This window comes from Camelus bactrianus, chromosome 4, assembly GCF_048773025.1.
Source record: "Camelus bactrianus isolate YW-2024 breed Bactrian camel chromosome 4, ASM4877302v1, whole genome shotgun sequence".
In the NCBI taxonomy this organism is placed as follows: Eukaryota; Metazoa; Chordata; class Mammalia; order Artiodactyla; family Camelidae; genus Camelus; species Camelus bactrianus.
In genome coordinates, this window is record NC_133542.1 from 22,318,310 (window position 1) to 22,332,540 (window position 14,231).

Here is a 14,231-nt window from a genome sequence, read left to right on the forward strand (position 1 = left end):
ATTTCCCGGCAGACCCCAAGTTGGGTCCGCCCCCGGGCGCGGCACCGCGAGCCCCCGGGTGCTAGGCTGAGCGCATTGTTCTGTGCTCGCAGCGCTCCGGTTAGCGGTTGTCTCTCTCGGTTCATCGCAGCCTGACTGGCTGGGTTCTCAGCCCCCACGGTTACGCGTCCTCGCTCTCTGCCGGGTAGGGCGTCCTTGGCACAAACCCTTTGGTCTGGCTCATATCTTTCCCCGCCCCCCGGGGTGCAGGACTTTTCCTTGACTCCAGGGTTCGTGGGCTATGCTGCTGCCTCACTGCCCCAGAGCCTGAGAGTCTTGGAGGTCGAGGGCTGAGACTCGGGACGCGACCGGCTCTCCAGATGCGGTTCCTTCAGAACCTCCCCAACGGAGAGTTCGTGTTCGTGTGTGTATACGTATACGTTAATGTTCCCGCGCGCAATAATGTTTATTGAGCGCCTCCTATCAGACGCTGTACATTATTATCTCTAATGTGTATTTTAAAAAAGTCACAACCACCTTTCCGGGCAGGGATTATCATCTCTGTTATGCTGTTGAGGAAGGAATTAAGTGCTAGGAAATAGAAGCAAGGTCGGAACTTAATCTTTCTAGCTTCAAATGGAGCTTTCTCCATTTTTCAGAAGTCCCAGAGGACATAAGTAGCGGAGCATATAGAAGGAGCTTTGGTTATTTATTTATTGGTCTATAACTGACGTATCATATTCTTGACCCATTTTAAATGTTCTTTCAATGGTTCTTAGCATTATTTACAGAGTTGTGCAACCATCACCACAGTCAATTTGAAAATATCTTCATCACTCCTAAAAGAAACCGTGTACTTTTTAGCTATCACCCCCAATCCCGCTATCTCCTCCAGCTCTTAGGCATTAGTATAAATGGCATCATATATATAGTCTTTGTGACTAACTTCTTTCACTTAATGTTTTCAGGGTTTATCCATGTCATGACATGTATCAGTACTTCACTTATTTGTAGCTGAGTAATATCACATTGTATGGATATGATACATTTTATTTATCCATTTTTTAAAGATTGTTTCTACCCTTCGGCTATTACGAATAGACTTGTATGTACAAGTTTTTGTGCGGACATATACTTGCTTCTCTTGAAGATATGTATATCTTGAAGATACAGATAGATATATATATGTGTGTGTGTGTGTGTGTGTGTGTGTGTGTGTATATATATATATATATATATATATATATATATATATATATATATATATATATATATAATTGCTAGGTCTCATGGTAACTCTATGTTTAAACCATTTGAAGAACTGCCAGACTGTTTTTCACAGCGGCTGCCCCATTTTACAGTCCCATTAGCGTTGTATGAGGATTCCCATTTCGTGACATCCTTATCAACACTTGTTATTATCTGACTTTTTTTATTATAGCCATCCTATTGGGTATGAAGTGGTATATTGTGGTTTTGATTTGAATTTCCCTGATGATTAATGATGTTGAGCATCTTTTCATGTGCTTTTTGACCACCTGTAGATCATCTTTTTTAAATTATAGTTGATTTACAATGTGTTAGTTTCTGGTGTACAGCAAAGATTCTTTTCCATTATAGTATTTTTTAATTGAAGTATAATTTTACAATGCTGTGTTAATTCCATTATAGTTTATTACAAGATATTGGATATTGCTCCCTGTGCTATACCATCTGTATTGGTGAAGATGGAGAAATGTTTATTTGAGTCCTTTACCTATTTTAAATTAGGTTATGTATATTTTTATAGGAGTCTTTGTATTTATTAGTACATTGTTGTGGAAGATATCTCTTGTTTTTGTCTGCCTAACATTCTGTTTCTTAGAATTGACCTTCCCTACTTCTGTTGGTCCCCCTGGGGCTGCCAGTCATACAACCTTTCCCACTCTGCCACAGTGATTGGCTCAAGGAGAGCAAATGACACAACTAGAGCCAATCAGAATCCTCCTCTGAGATTTTATTTATAAACTAAGAAACTATCCATCCATTTTGAGGACCCAGGGATGTGCCCTAGACATAGTTTGTGTCAGCCAGTTGAAGGGTTAGAAGGAAAAAAGCCAAGCGTTTAAATAAGCAAAGGCAGAAAGTAGAGAAAGAGAAAAGTCATATGACTTGGAATAGTGTGGCTGAGGCCATCTTCTCCCCTGGATTTGCCATTATGTAAGCCAGTAATTTTTTTAATCTGTAGTAAATCTGAGTTGAATTCTCGCAACCTAAGGACTAATAGTCTTCCCAGGGCCTGTAAGCCTTGGTCCAAATCTCTCAATAGGGGGAGCTCTCACTCCAGAGAGTGCGGTCACATTTCAGGTGGAAGAACTCTCACATATATGGCAATTTATTAACACTGGCTTCAGGAATGGAGACCGCAGTGGTTCTTGAGCAGCAGTGGGAAGCGGACCAGAATGAGCACAGCATGCGAAGGTGGTTCATTGTGAGGTGTGGATTGCGGGGTCGGTGGGCAAAGAAAGATCAGTGATGAGCACCAGCAGTCCTCTCTTGAGTCTCATCAACAGCAGCCCCTCCCTGGAACAAGGCTGAAGGGCTCCAGAATAGCCACTGCAGCATAAAAATTAATTGAACTGAAGGCATTTGAGAATAGGCTTTTTTCCCCTGAACTCCATTAATCTACCTAAATGCAGAACCTCCCTGCAGAATTCAATTGTCATAAATCCCCTCCTGCAACCAGAGAAAATTGACTAGAAGTGGGCACCACACCCATGCGGACATTGTCACAAAGCTGTATCTCCCATCTGTTTTTGTAAGGATTAATTTATCTTTCCTGAAGGTCATTTGTTTTCCCATAAGTGCCATTTCTCCCCTTCCCCTATTAAGAAGTCATTTGTTTTCCTGTAAGTGCCCATCTCCCCTGCCCCTTACCCTGCTAAGATGGTATATAAGCCCAAATTCTAACTGCCCTCCTTAGATTTTTGTGAAGTCCCCCAAACATCACACGTTCATAAATTAAAATCTATCTTTTTTCTTGGTAACCCGTCTTTTGTCAGTTTAATTCACAGGCCCCCAATGATAATATAAGAGCATAGAGGAAGTTTTTCCTCCCCAACAAGGCTATGGCAAAGTCAGCTTCTGGACCTGGGGCAAATTTGGCAGAAAATGCGAGTTCTAGGGCCAGACAACCACAGAAAGGAGGTAGAAAGAGCCTAAGATCCCAGGATAGATACAGTCCTTGTAATTCTGGATGAGCTTTGTATGATTCCTCAGGGAGGAAAAAAAAAGTTTTCCCAGTTGTGGATATTGGAAGCAACCACTAGGCTGAGGTGGTGGCATTAGTTTACAGTCAGGATTCTGAGTAGTAATCAGGTGTTATCTAGGTCTTGGCTAGGAAGTAGGAATAGGGAGATGTGAGCTCTCAAAGTTGGCCTCTGAACATTAGCTTCCTCACCTGAGATGTTTACGTGGGCCCAGCAGGTGATGAAAACTGGCTTGCTGGTGGGAACTGTGGCAAACTGGGGAGTACCAGCCTCTGTCTACAAAGCTACCATGACTGCCAGGGAGAAATGTGGCACTTGTCTGCCAGAGCCTCCAGCATTTCTGAAGAAGTCAGATATTTAGCTCTTTTTTAAAAACAACAACAACAACGTGAAATCTGATCTTCAAATATGGGCAGTTAATTTTGTTAAATTAATTAAACAAGGAGGACATTAGATTGAAGTGGCTCTAATGCCGTGGCAGCCTACCTAAGCAAACTGAAGTCTAAGTCTGTAAAGGCCTCAAGGTTATGAAATCAAAAGGCTAAAGACAACCAATCACAAACAGCCAACTAGGCTTTAAGCCATAACCAATCAATAATTGCTTCTGCCTCTCCCAGCTCTAGTCAGTGGAGCTCTCCTAACCACTTCTGTCACTGCCTGATTGATTTTTTTCTCAAATAGACTCTAAAAAATGTTAATATATCCTAGTTTATCTTTTAACAGTTCATGTAAAATTTAAAGACAGTATTCAAACACACATAAGCATCTGGCCTATGGCCCACTTGTTTGTGATCTCATCTATTGTATCTCTGAAATCCAACTGGCTCACAATTTATGAAATTCCACATGTGAACTTCCTTCAGTTTGTTTTCCAAAGTACTTCTACCTCTGCCCCAAAACCTCCTTTCTCACAGTTAGACACAGGCACCTGGGAGTCTCCCCTGGGATTGAAACTGTGTGTTTCCCACCATTTCAGTGTTGACTGCCCAAGCTGTGTTTCCATCCAGTTCTTGCTGATGTCTAAATCTTTCCTACAGATAAGTCATTTATTTTATTCTTCTTCTCTGGCTTCGGTTTTTTTTTCCCTCCAAGTGTACACTTTGTCTAGATTTTTAAAAATAATTTTTGAATAAGCACATCATTTAAAAGGTAGAAATATCAACTATATTATTATCAACTATATTCCAGTATAGTCGATAATAATGTAATATGTTTGTATGGGGACAGATGGTAACTATGGTGATCATCTTGTAATGCACAGAAATATTGAATCACTATATTGTGTACCAGGAACTAACATAGTGTTGTAAGTCAGTTATACTTCAAAAAACAAACTCGTAGAAAAGGAGGTAAGTTTTGTGGTTACCAGGGGCAGGGTGTGGGAGAGGGGGAATTGGATGAAGACGATCAGAAGGTACAAACTTAACAGTAATAAGATAAATGAGTACTGAGGATGTGATGTGCAACGTGATTACATGATTAATGTAATTGTGCTGCTGTATATTATATATGAAATTTGATAAGAGAGTAAATCCTAAGAGTTTTCATCATGAGGAAAAAATATATTCTTTTATTTTGTATGTGTGTGAAATGATGGATGTTCATTACATTTATTGTGGTAATAAGTTCCTGATGTATGTAAGTCAAATCATTGTGCTTTACCCTTTAAACTTATACAGTGCTGTATGCCAATTATATCTCAATAAACCTGGAAGAAAAAATTAGATATAAATATCATGCAGTGAAAGTGACCCTTTCTTTTGTCCCCCCACCCATGTAGAGCCCCTTCCTAGATTTCTGGAGGCAACCATAACCTCCAGTTAGCAGTTGCTTGTGTATCTTTCCAGAGAAATCATATGTACACGTATGTAAGTACACACATGCACACATACCTATGTATACACAAATGTATTTTGCACATTATACATGCTGTTTATACTCTATGACTCATGTTTTCTATGTAAACTTATATCTTGGACCTCCTTTCATATTAATATGAAGCATCCTAATTCTCCTACAGTATGTATGTCCAATCCCCTTAGTCCTCTTTTGAAATACATTGGGGTTATTTGTAGTCTTTTGCTTGTACAATTAATGCAGCAATGAGTAATCTTACAGGAGGTCATTTTGCTGATGAATATCTGTCATCTGGCCTCAATTAAGAATTCTATTTAAAAATTATTCTTTTGTACGCACTTAGATTACTCCCCTGGGAGATGCTAGCTGTATGTCATGAGGACGCTCAGACGTTACTGTGGAGAGGCTGATGTGGTGAGGAACTGAGAAGAGGCCTCTTACCAGCCATCAGCACTAACCTGTCAGGTACGCGGGGGAGCCAACTTGGAAGCAGCCCCTCCAGCCCCAGTCAAGCCTAAGGTAACTGCAGTCCTGCCAACACCTGACTACAGCCTTCGGAGAGGCTCTGAGCTGCAACCACCGAGCTCATGTGTTCCCAGATTCCTGAACCACAGAAACTGTGTGAGATAGTAAATATTTAAGCTGCCACATTTTAGGAATTTGTTATACAGCAATGGATAACTAATACAGGAAGTGATGTGAACAGAGCCACGCCTTACAGGGGGCCTGGCCAGAGAGACAAGAAGCAGGAAAAAAAATTAGGAAAACATTTGCCAGAGTCCAGCCAAGAGGCAATAGAAGTTCTATGATTACAGAAAAGGATTAATGAGAGAAACATAGAGGAAAAAGGAATATGAGAGACACAAGGAAGGGTAGTCCAAAGATTTCAAGCCTAGATAGCTAGGAAGATGGTGAGAATATTTCTGACATAGGGAACAGTGGAAGGAGAAGCAAATGGATGGGAGAGAAATGGTAACATTCAGAGTAATTGTATAAGGTAGATATTTTTATTTTCCCCAGTTAAGAATTTGAGGCTGAGGAAGCTTCAGTGGTGGATTTGATGTCGTAGAGTTAGGATGCAAATCCAGGTCTATATGCAGAGTGCTTTACTGTTGAACATGGGAAATTTGAAGGCTGGTGGAGATGTTGTTCGGGAGAAAAAAACTGAACATCAATGAGAGTGAACAGGGTGAGGGAAGTAGATTTGTAGAGTTATTTGGGAAGATGGTAGATAAAGCCGTAATAAAACATGAGATTGTCAAGAGAGAGGGAAAGGAGGGTACAGAAGTGGGAGAAAAGAGAGCCACGGGAGTCGCAGCACCCAGAGGAGACCCTCAGTGGAGCAAAGCCCTGGTGCTTAAGCCAGCACGACATGCAGGGATACATCTTAAAAAGAGAAGGGTTTGCTGGGGTAGGGATGAGAATCATGTATGATGATAATGTTACTGATCCGCTCACCTGACTCAAAGCAAAGCCAATCTGCTGACACTGGGCTGTGCTGAAGGAAGGACAGAGTTTATTGCAGAGCGCCAAGCAAGGGAGCAGGAGGCAAGCCTTAGATCCACCCCAGCTTGATCACTGAGTTAGAGGCTTTTTCAAAGGGGAAGAACAAAGAGGCTGGAATTAATTAATGTCTTATAACATTTCTTAACCATAGTTTTGGGAGTCGGGATGTCTTTGGTTTACAATTCTCTGGCCAGGTGGTCCATGGCTCAGGATGTTAGCTCATCCAGCTCTGGGGAAACAACCTGAGTTCATACATTAAGGATGATATTCTGTAATAGCAGTCTTAGTACATTAACGACGTCATCGTCATCGACAACAGCAGTTCCGGTTATCCGACTCTGGTTGATGGTTGTTCAGTTAGCAAAGGATTGAAGTCACTGGGGACAAGAAAGGGAATAAAGGTTTGGATAGAGAGATTAATCATAAACTCAGTGAGGGAACCGGGTTTTAGGGGCGCTCAGCTTCAACAATAAAATGCATGAAGAGTCATCTACTTGAACAGCACTGTTTCCAAAAATGACTGATTCAAAGAGAACTAAATGCTATTGCACCCTTTGGAATCACTTTTCAGTTATGAGCTTGGTATTCAGGTATTGCTTTCCTGAAGCCAGGGGACCACGTGGGAGTTTCCCTCTGCCAAAGAAAGGAGCTACAGAAGGATGGAAAGGGAATGGTGTGATGGGAAAGACAGCTGAAATCCCCTTGGTCATAAAGGCGGTTGGTAGAAAAATAATAACAGCTCTTTAGTGAGAAGTAAGATTCATAACCATTCAAAGGCCTGACGTTAATTATAAGGAATTTTAACATCGGAGGTAGAAAGCCTGAACTGAGTGTCATCTTCCATTCTAAGCAATGATCCTTTTCAAGATTGAATAACTGTTAATAGATATGTATTTGCATAATGACTTTTTAAAAAATTCTCTAAATTGTCTCCAACTAATTGATTTAGGGTACCTATGTTTTTTTTTGTTCTCCCACCACCTCCATCTCAATTCCACTGATAAATACAAATTAGGCAATTAGCTTTTTCCAAGAACAGTGCTGAATTTATTGTAAGGGATTTTAAAATTTTGAATTAGCAAAGAGAGTGAGAAATTCTGCTGGTAGAAAACACAGAATCAGAGAAAAAAATCAGAAAATATTCTGGTCCCTTTTGATTATAAGGACTGTGGATGTGGAGAGATTTGGGAGAAGCTGTCGTTTTTTGGAGGGAGGCTTGCACCAGAACATTGTTTGACTTCCACGATGTGAGTCTGGCATCATCCAAAGATGAGGCAACCAACTTTCATTGCTTAAGTTCACCTACCACCTCTATAAGACACATTCACTGATGTAAGCAGAAAAGATCCTGGAAATGGTATAAAATGATTGAAGGTTAGAAGCTGTAGGATCAGGCAATGAAATAACTCTCTGATATTAGATTTTCCCCTCATGTCAGAAGAAAAGCATCTTTCCACTGTAAAGTTACCTTTTTCCTTCTTTCCATACCCTAGAAGCAAGTCACTAAGCTCATACTCATGGCTGGGGGGTGGGGGGTGGGGGGCAGGGGAAGAGTGGGAATTAAGTTTCATCTCCTGGAGTAGGGAGCAGTTACATAAATTACTTGAAATCCTGTAGGGGAGAGTTGTCTCTTCTCCATTTATTTAAATAGTTAATCTTTTATTTATATCAGTATAGACTCATGGATATTTATTTTATGCTTTGGGTTATCATCCATTACTACTGTATTAACCACGTGCTTTGGATGCTTTGACGTCTGGGTTCTTGCTGAGCCTGGAGGGGTTGCCCCTCCCAGGGATAGCCAATTCCTAGAGACAGTGTTCTCCTTTGAGTGTGCCTTCCAAATGTAAACCACCCCATCCAGAGCCCGCATCCCCACAGCCTCCTCTGTTGGGTTCTCAAGCTCAGGGCTACTGTTCCTTCGCCCTAATTAACCAGGTCCAGGTACCCTTGCTCCCTCTGCCCCCTGATCAACCCTGGTGCTTCCTTGTGTGGCCCTCTGCAGTGTGGTGTGCCCCTCTTCTTAGGAACTGTGAGTAACAAACCATCTTTAAACAGGCAGTCATCTCTTGATCTGCTAGCCTTCACCATAAATGAATAATAATAAAATCTACATTTTAAAACTCCGTATTTATTTTATTGTTCAAATTGTTCCAACTTTGGTTACTGGGAGCTCTTTCAGATTGGTTCCTGTGTCCCTTTCACATCCTCCCTGTCCTCTTATTTTCTGAGCACGTCTTTACTTTCTGGTGCAACAAGATGTTTCTGACCTATATATCTCCTGCCCAATGCTTTGAATCAGCCATTTCTCCAAGAAAGCCTTGTTCCTTTTATTAGAGAATGGTATTGCCACTGATTTTTGTAAATAAAGCTTTATTGGAACACAGTCATGTTTACTCAATTTCATATGGTCTATGGCTGTTCTTGCAGTACCACAGCAGAGCTGAGTGGTTGCAAGAGACCCGACAGCCTGAAAAGCCTGAAATGTCTATTATCTGGCCTTTACCAATGTTAACTAGACTTACTGTGTGATCATTTCACAATACATACAAGTATTTAATCATTATGTCATACATCTGACACTAATACAAAGTTTTATGTCAATTATACCTCAATAAAAAAATAAAGAATATGTAATTATCATTAAAAAAAAAAAGAAGTTTGCTGACCTCTTCTTATATAAAGGTGATTGTTGTGCTTATCTCTAGGAATATAGAGAGGTCTTATGGAAGTCCGAAACATGAACTAAAGTGTCCGTGGGATCTGATAGTAGGAGTAAACACTACATTTTCTTCCATGGCTTTTTGGTTTTTATTGTGCACTTCCCCTCCATGCCTTTCCTCTCTACCAGGTGGTTCTCACTGCCCCTTATGTAGACTGCTAAATTGTCGGGAGAAAGTCCCCTTCTTGCTAGATTGGAAGTCAGGAGATTTATGATAGGGAAGAATTTATAAGAGTTGGTACCCCCCCGCCCCCGGGATGGTAAAGAGAGCCACGTACACCTCTGGTCATGTAAGCTAGGCCCAGCGAGCAGAAGAAAAGAAAGCAATTCCTTCTCAACACAATTACTCTTTTGCAACATGTCAAACCAATGTCATTTTCAGGAAGCCTCTCTTTTCCCTGTATATGGTTAGACCTTGTAGCTGAGAAAAAAACAACTCACCTTGGAGAGTGTTTCCTGCTTTTTAGGCACATTTCTGAAGAAGTCAAGTATGTCAAACACTGGGGATTAACCTCAACCTCCCAGAGGCGGCAGTGACTAAGCAAAGCACAGTCTCTCAGGTGCTCCAGTTTGCAAGTCCCTGCAAAAGACAGAGAGGACTGTCCTCTTCCTACAGGGAGAGCAGGGGTTTCCTGAGGGAGTGGGCAGGCATGGGGGCACCTGACTAGGGGGTTCAAAGAGAGGCTGCATTAGCTGGAGAGAGGTTGAGGAAGGAGGAAGAGAGGGAACATTTATATTAGACTCCTTCCTTTTGAAGACCTAGTCTGGAAAGCTTTTGCTATTGTGTAGTAGAATAAAGAATAAATTCCAACGCAGTGACAGCCTAACCCTGGGTGATGAACACCTATAGATACCTCACTTGTAGCACAGTGTGTGTCTGGTAGGGGAGACCAAGCAGCAAAGATTCTCAGGAAGGAACAGTAAGTGCTCTCTGCTTGCTCCAGTGAAGAGAGGCCAGGAGACACACCTGCAGCATCAGGGCAGAGTCTCCCAGCACCAAGACAGTCAGACTGCCTTTTTCCTTAGGGCAGAAAAGAAGAGATTTACACTGCTTTGCTCCACATGCTTCGTATTCACCTGCTGCATAACGGACCTGATAAGGTTGCCAGATTTAGCGAGTGAAAAATGCAGGATGTCGAGTTATATTTGAATAACTTTTGAGTATAAGTATGTCCCATACACTATCTGGGATATACTTACGCTAAAAAAATGCTGTTGTTTTTGTTGATCTGAAATTCTAATTTACCTATTTTTTATTTTATCTGGCACCCCTATGCCTGGCCTGCAGTCTGCTTCATAACCTTTCAGATCAGCTCACGGAGCTGCGAGAAACTTCATCCTGGATCTTTTGAGAGAGAGAGCAAAAGGCAGAGGCAGAAAGCACTGTCCCAGTTTTCCTGTTTTGGGGAAGCCCAGCAGACCAGACTGTGATAGGCCGTTGGTCAACATTCAGCTGGTCCTGTCCTTTCTCCACGTCTGGTCTAACTAGCTGTGGCCATGGTCACGGGCTGTTGGAGGGTGTGGGAGCACATGGAAAGTTTAGGTAAACAGGAGGCAGTTCAGCATGTCACCATGGCTTAGTGCAGGGATGTCTGCCGGCAGGCTTCCCTACTCCAGCCTTCCTCCTCTGCCTCTCCTCTACCTCAGGCCAGAAGAGTCCTTTTTTCTAGTACCTCTAACCTCAACTTAATGCTGGTCCTTCTCCTCCTTTAGTCTGAAGACTCTCAGAGGTGACTCACGTTGTTTTGGCCCACTTAACTGCCTGCTGACAATTGCTCTTGCTCCTGTCAGGCTGACCTTCTAGCCTGCTTCTTTTTCTGCACAAAATGTGGTCCCTGTTTTCCTCTGTTCACTCAGATCACTTAAGGGTCAACTAAAATCACTCCGTTCTGTGAAGTCTTTCCCACTCTAGTCTGTACTGTTCTGTCCTAATTTGATGAATTGTCCTGTGTACATCATTATCTCAAAAGTTTAACTGCCCTATGTTTATTTCCTTTTTTTAATTGAAAATCAAAATTATAGCACTAAAATTTTTTAATCATTCAATACCAATAACCTAAAATGGCTTCTAAAATTTTTTGAGGAAACTTCCAAATTTTATAATGTGCATGTATCATTTATATGGCTGCCTGCTGTCCCATATTTGTATCTTTCCAGCTTTTGTGATCAGAAAGGCAAAGCCCCCTTTCACCTCCCTCCAAATAGCAACTACTCAAGAGGATGATTAAACCAGCTTAGAACACATGTCCACCAGGTAGTGTCCATTCCCCCATGCCTTTTAACCAATGGCTGTGGTGAGAGGAATGAGCTACTACATTTGACTGGATTTAGATCACCCTGTGGCGACAGGATTAAATACTGTGATTTGACAGCTCCACCAGGATGAAAATCAGAGTTGGCAAGTGGAAGGGAGAAGTACAGTACCCCAAAGGAAGGAAGGTAATAATTGGCAGAGAGAAACGATAGCTGTCTGCAAAGACCAAGACTCTTCTGAGTTTTGGTAGAATGACCCAGTCCTCTCGAATCTGGTCGTCCTTTGGTTAATTGAAAACAATTTTTGCAACTATTGCCTTGAGGACCTAACCCTCAGGTAATGGTAAATGTCGGAAGACACTAATTTGAAAGACACTGATTTTACTTAATTATACCTTCTTTCCTTTGAGCATCTGGATGAATTTTATAATAATCAGATGGTATGAAATGTCTAAGAAAAATTATTGTTCTTTTTCATTTAAAGAGGAGAACATTCAGTCTTGAAAGAATAGGACAAAAAATTAAAAGGCCTGTTCAACGACATTCACTGGCCCATTGCCTGGGGTAAGTCAAAACTTTTCAGCCTTGTATCTTATATTCTCCACAAGGGAGATTTCTAAAATTCAAAGTATCAGTGGATTTTTTATATTGAAAGATGACTATGGGGTGTGCAGTTTTATTTGTTCCCTCCTCGACTCCCTTCCCCAAAGTGTTTTAAATGAAAAGACTTCATTCACATCCTTTCAGGAGTAAGGCAGAAGGAATGTTGTCTAAATTGAATGAATACACCCACAGAAGAAGGAATAAAAGTTCTGCTTCCAAATCTGTGCAGTAGGTTTTCCTGTCCACAACATTTTACATTCACACAAGTCATAAATCTGTACTCACGTTTGTGTTTCTAAAGTGCCTCTTCTCACATCATGCAGTTGCTGTGAACAGTTAGCTGTTAGAGTATTACTACCCACATCAGAGGGAGGTGAAGCGAAATATTCTCTCCTTGCTTTCTTTTGCCAGCTGGTTTCTGACTCAGAGCAATTAAAACAAAAACAAAAAACTGTGTTGTCTTCTGAGCCCTGTGTCTAACTTTGGTTATTTCCTTGCAATGCATTCTTTGAAAATTCATTTATATTTTTGAATAGATAATATTTTCAAATAGTTCAAAAATTTTTTAAAACGTTCAGTATAAAGTCTCACTCTCACGTGTTTCACTACCTTTTCAGGTCCCACTGCCCCACACCCAGTGGTTACCACTTTTGTCAGATGTACACAACTTGTATAGCTTTTTAATATACATGTGGACAAATATGAACATATATATTCTCATTTTACCCCATTTAAAACAAAAGGCAGTATTGTTCTAAACATTGCTTTTTCACTTAGCATTGTATGTCAGAGATTTTTCATATTGGTAAATAGCTTCCTCATTCTTTTTTATAGTTGCATAGTCTTCTATCAAACGAATATACCATATTTTTTTAATCAGTGCTAATTAATTTACATGTGGATTTTTTCCAGTCTCTTACAAACACTGCTGCAATGGTTAAATCTTATACTCAAGTCATCTGTTACATGTACCAATACATCTGTAGGGTGAATCCCTGAAACAAGGTTGCAAGGTTGAATAGTTAACAAATTATCATTCTTGCAGTGTTTTCTTAAAACATTACTACCATTCTTCCCCTTGTGAATTCATCTTTATTCTCCCAAACTCACTTTAAACGTTAGCTACTTTGTGGAAACTTCCTGATCCTCTCTCTGAAGACTGTCATTTGCTCCCACGTCAGTGCTCTCACTGCTTCATATTGGTACCCCCATTATAGCTCTCAGCCCATTGTACTGAGGTTATTTATAGGGGTGGCAGTTACCTGGTCTATAATGTTGAAAAGCAGGGATTCTGCATGCTACATTTCTGTAACCCTAGGACCATAGACAGTGCCTAGTGTGCAGTAGATGGATGGATGGACAGATATATGGGCAAATAAATAAATACAACCAAATTCCAATATTACTGGGAAAAGTTCCAAAAAATTATCCTATGGAGAACTTGGGACAAATATCAATGTTAAATATCAGTGTGTGTTATTATGCTTTAAGAGTTGGCTTGGTTGGGTGAGTTGATTGGAAGAGAGGTTCTGAACGAGGAGCATGACACACTGAGTTCAGATAAGCAGTCAACAGTTGAGATCTGTACCAGATAAGGTTCATATGGATGCAAGAACCAGAAACAGATCTTCTATCACTTAAGCAAAAGTTAGATTTATTTTGGAAGCTTACGACCGAAGGCAGAGCTAGACAGCCAACTCTCAGGAATGGGGGGTAACAGGGTCTTCAGATAGAAGACAGCTTGTGGGTTTCTCTCCTGAACATTGCCAGAGATGACTCAGCTCTCACCACTTTCTGTCTCTGGTTAAATTCTCAAAGTTCCCAGGAAAGAATCTGACAGGCCAGCAGTCTCTTCCCTTGGATCATTCAGGCATAGTAAAGGACAGAATGGATAACATAGGCATAGCCTTTTTTGGGAAACACTTATGTGCCAGGCTGCCATTGTAATTTTTGACTACAGAGGAACCAAGTGGGTTTCCTGTCAGGTGTGTATGGCAGAATGACAAGGAAGCCAGGGAAAAGTAGAAACCAGGTCAGTGGGGCAAGGAATTGGATAGGAGCAA

The 14,231-nt window shown here is 41.1% G+C and overlaps 1 protein-coding gene across 1 annotated transcript in view; it reads left to right on the forward strand.

Annotated features, from left to right (window-relative positions):
- Window positions 1–49: 49 nt before the first annotated feature.
- Window positions 50–14,231, forward strand: part of TTC39B (tetratricopeptide repeat domain 39B) — a 198,678-nt gene continuing 184,496 nt past the window's right edge. The window contains exons 1-3 of the mRNA XM_045509927.2: window positions 50–184; window positions 5,428–5,549; window positions 12,050–12,129. The gene's annotated coding sequence lies outside the window, so the exon portion shown is untranslated. The remainder of the gene's footprint in view (window positions 185–5,427; window positions 5,550–12,049; window positions 12,130–14,231) is intronic.